A 4,887-nucleotide genomic window follows, 5' to 3' on the forward strand; every position below is an offset into this window, starting at 1 on the left:
CTAAAATTATGAGGTAGGTTCAAGAGTGCCAGAAATGCCTGGAGCTAGGAGTGGAAGAGGTTGAATTTTTTTAACAGAATATTTGGCTCTATGTTAATCATTTCAAGTCATTTTACTCTGGAAGTAAAATGGAAAGCTATAACTTTCTATTAAGCATTGAAAGCAAGTGTGCCACCATATATGCTTTTAATAGAAGATTTTCCTTAGCTTTAGTTTTTTACTTTTCAAGTACTCCAATTGATACCCCTTAAATACATGTGAATTTGAGGGGGGCGGGTACTCAGCTTTTTTTGAAAATCAATACAGAGCAACTTTGGCAACCAAAACAGATGTTCAGTAAACTATAAGGAATAGATAATATCAAATATAGGGATATAAATGAAGAAGAAGAAATGAAATATGTGACAGAAGCAGGTTAAAGATTGAAAGCTGTTTTAATGAAAACGTGACATTTGGCTATTATTTTCACTGTTTTTCATTTTGCTACAGCTTTCAGGCAAATAATCCTGCGTGTACTAAAACACTATTGAAATGTAATGAATACAAAATAATAGTTTGAAAACATTTTAATAAAAGATGTCCATCAGCATTTCCATTAACATGAATGATTTTAGGATGGGAAACAATTTAGGGGGATTCCACTATATTTTATGCATTCATTCAGAAAATGTCTAGTGACTGACCACGTGACCATGCCAAATACCCTGCGTGGGGTCTCATTTGAGTGCTACAGGTACAGCACCAACAAAATCCGCATTCAGAAAATAAAAGTATTCGAAACACAGAAACTGTCTCTTCTCGCTATATCAATAGTCACACGGTCACACCGGCACCTCTATGACTGCAGGAGAAGGGTGGCAGGCGCTGCTGAGTACAACAGCCTGCCAGGCAACCAAATTGCCTTTCCAATGCTTGGAGTTCCTGAAAAAAACACCCTGGAGTAGATACTGTACATGTGTCTTAACAGTCAGAATATAGAATTGAGGCTCCCCAAGGGGATTTGTGCCTGCCCGGCAGAATGTTTGAGCTACTAATTATTCTCCGCCGCTCCGTACCTGTGCAGCTGCATGTCCAGCATTTTGCTTACAATGGTGTAGTATGGAGACACAAACTTTTATTGAGCGTTTCCAATGGCAATTGTTGAGTTTCATGCACATGAAGATGACTGCCGGTAAGGACCATGGCATAGGTGTTCTGGCCTAATGTGAAGGCTGTTGGGAGAAGGCAGAAGCTATGTGTAGACTCCAAATCTATGGCCAAGTCAGAGATCAGGAATCAAGGACTTAGCTATAAGGTCCATTGGAGAAAACCTCAGGCAGAGCCCCGGGCAAGGTTCAGGAAACACGAAGTGAGCAAGCATAGCAAAGCGATTCCAAGAGCCGGAGCCAAAACACGCAGGCAAGCAGGGTGAGAAGCTGGAAACCCAGAGCTGAAAACCCAGCAGGATCCAGAGAGCTTACCACAGCAGATCTACACACAGAAGTGTCATCTGGCCTGCAGCCTGCTGCCACAGCTGGACTTTATTGAAGAGACAGCCATTACCAGCAGCCCAGCAGGAGGCCCTAGCAGTGGCCAGTTGGTTCAATACCAGAGTTGGGCAATCAGTTAGAGCCTCTGTTGGTTAGGGAATTAGTCCAGGCTGGGCTGCCTATTAGGGCCCCCGGCACTGCCCCAGTAGTACATCCACACCACTGTCACATGTGTTCAATGCCTTCTGGTATCCTTTGCCGACCTTGACCTCATAACTAGGGACATACATAATTCAAAGTGGAAGTCTTCTGCACAGCTCCATTAATCCTGCAGGGTCCCTGGCATGTCCTGTCCCCTCCACACCCCTCCCCACACATAGATTGGCAGAGGGACCCTGCCACTCACTCTTGATTGGCAGGAAGGCCAAAGTTGCAGTATTAAATATGGTGCTGTTTTTGCCTCCCAACTGGTCAGCCACAAAAAGCAGGGCCACCAGGCCCCTCCGCCAATCTGCAATGTTTGGCATGGGGGTGCACAGGGGAACCTGCAAGGTTCACAAAGGAACCACGCCAGCCACTCCAGGCCTATGACCACCATGATGTACACATGCACAGGGGGCAGGGGAGTGACTTAGGATCTCTAGCGCTGTGCGTGACTCTGGGGATACTCTCCTCTGAAAGCTTTTTCAAACACTTAACACCCAATGTCTGAAATGCAGGTGTTGCCCCAGGTCTTTATGGTCTCCAGTGGCCTACTTCAGCCCATATGGCCAAGATTATTACAGGCAGGATCCTATGACTCCCCTCTCCATCTTGGTAGTCAGTCTGGGGTCACTGTTTCCCTGAAGCCACACTTCAGTTCAACAACTTTTCTCTTCTGGGAACCATGGCTTGGCTAGTCTCAGAGCCAGCTCCACTATCAACAGGCTCATCCATCATTATGCATGAGGACCACAAACACAATGGCCTCTTCTTTCTCACCCACACTCACAATTCAGGGGGACACGCAGGTGACCTATACTACATTCCCCTCAGTGACAACATAGAGATTTCAACATCTCAGAAGGAGATCATAGGGATTTCTTCTCAGGGGCAGATGGAGGAATGCTCTATTTGAACCTAGCACATGGGTTTGTTCATTTTGTAGGTAAAGTTGGGAATATGGAGATAGCCAGCCTTCACAAAATTGTTCCATTGCTTCTTTCAGAAGGAGCACTCCTATAAACATTTTTCAATATCTTATTCATTTTTAATGAAAAATTCCTTTAGATCATAGGGATTTCTTCTCAGGGGCAGATGGAGGAATGCTCTATTTGAACCTAGCACATGGGTTTGTTCATTTTGTAGGTAAAGTTGGGAATATGGAGATAGCCAGCCTTCACAAAATTGTTCCATTGCTTCTTTCAGAAGGAGCACTCCTATAAACATTTTTCAATATCTTATTCATTTTTAATGAAAAATTCCTTTATTTCATTAATGCTGTGCATTCATTTTGTTGTGTCTACCCATCAGCTCCATTCCTTCCAGTCACAAAGAAAGGAATATTGGACACGGTTTTGTTTTCATTTACTGCTCTGCATTCTTGCCATAGATGTAAACCTTGAAATCTTCCTGTTTCTCCCTGTTGCCCTTTTCCATGATATCTGGAATATATCAAATCAATTTATTTTACAAAGGCTTACATAGATTCTTGGGTAACAGCCTTTTTCATGAATAAAGCTGCTAAATAGAACAGGTTAACCTAAAATTTCTGCTAAATAGAACAGGTTAATCAGGGAGGCTGTTAGTCAGGCCAAGGCAGAGATGGACCTAGGGCTACTGACCAGAATTAAGGATAATAAAAAGTCCCTTTTTAAATACATAGGAAGTAAGGAGAAGGCACTGGGTAGCATGAGGTTGGTACAGGCTACGCTTGGCAATCTGGTGATTGCGGGAAACGAAAAAGCACGCTGTCCAAATTTGCTGATGACATCAAGTTGTGGGGTGAGGTGGGCATGCTGGAGGGGAGGGACAGAATCCAGGTAGATCTAGGCAGGTTACAGAGGTGGACGGATGAGAATAGGATGGACTTCAACACAGACAAGGGCAAGGTGCTGCATCTAGGGAGAAGGAACCAGCAACACACTTACAGGCTGGGAAACACCCTTCTTGTCAACACGGTGGCAGAAAGGGACCTTGGAGTCATTGTTGACTGCAGGATGAACATGAGCTGTCAATGTGAGGAAGAGGTCAGCAAGGCTAACCGCACCTTGTCATACATCTACAGATACACCACAAGCAGGTCAGGGAGGTGATCATTCCCCTCCATGCGGCTCTAGTCAGGCTGCAGTTGGAGTCCTGCATCCAGTTCTGTGTGCTGCGCTTCAGGAGGGATGTGGACAGCATCGAGAGGGTCCAGAAGAGGGCCACCTGAATGGTCAAGGGGTAGTGGGGCAGGCCCCATGAGGAGAGGATAAAGGGCCTGAAACTATTCAGTGTCCACAAGAGAAGGCTGAGAGGGGATCTGGTGGCAACTTACAAACTTACCAGCTTGGACCAGAGGGAATTGGGGGAGGCTCTGTTCCCCCTGGCACCACCCAGGGTTACTAGGAAGAGCAGCCAAAAAGTGTTAGAGAGGAGGTTCAGGCTGGACATCAGAGACATTATTTTACAGTTAGGGCTGCCAGGCTCTGCAATGTGCTGAGCAGCATGCAAGTCTCCCTCCCCGCTCCCCTGGGCAGGCTACAACTTCTGTCAATCTTGCTGTAAGTCTCTGCATTTCCCAATCCACTTTCTGAGGGCATGTAAGACATCCCTGTTTCTCAGGCTGTAGATGAGTGGATTCAGTACTGGGGGGACAATGGTGTAAAACAGAGACACAATTTTGTCTTGCTTTGGTGAGTGGTACGAGCTGGGTCTCATGTACATGAAGATGACTGCCCCGTAAAACATGACCACCACAGTGAGATGGGAGGAGCAGGTGGCCAGAGCTTTCTGCTGTCCCTTAGTTGACTTCATTCTCAGGACCCTGGAGAGGATAAAAGTGTAAGTGGCTAGTATAATGGAAGAAGGGATGAGGAGCACAACAATGCCAGTCACATACAGCAGAGTCTCATATCGAGAGGTGTCAGAGCAGGACAATTTGAGCAGGGCTGGGACCTCACAGAAGAAGTGGTCAATCTCTTTTGAGCCACAGTAGGGGAGAGCCAGTGTAAACACTGTGTGAAACAAGGCATTTACTGATGCTCCCATCCAGACCCCAGCTGATAAAAGAAAGCAGATGTTCCTGCTCATGAGAATGGGGTACTGCAAGGGGTTGCAGATCGCTATGTACCTGTCATAAGCCATGACTGCCAGGAGGAGGCACTCTGATACACCCATGGTCAGCACAAGGAAAATCTGAGCCCCACAGCCAGCTGGAGAAATGGGGTTGCCTGGG

The 4,887-nt window shown here is 46.0% G+C and overlaps 2 pseudogenes; both read right to left on the bottom strand.

Moving 5' to 3' along the window:
- Positions 1-3,076: 3,076 nt before the first annotated feature.
- The window catches only part of LOC102367753, a 17,000-nt pseudogene continuing 15,189 nt past the window's right edge, over positions 3,077-4,887 (bottom strand).
- LOC102388666 overlaps positions 4,203-4,887 on the bottom strand; it is a 940-nt pseudogene continuing 255 nt past the window's right edge.

This window comes from Alligator sinensis, unplaced genomic scaffold (assembly GCF_000455745.1).
Source record: "Alligator sinensis unplaced genomic scaffold, ASM45574v1 scaffold1602_1, whole genome shotgun sequence".
Lineage (NCBI taxonomy): Eukaryota > Metazoa > Chordata > Crocodylia > Alligatoridae > Alligator > Alligator sinensis.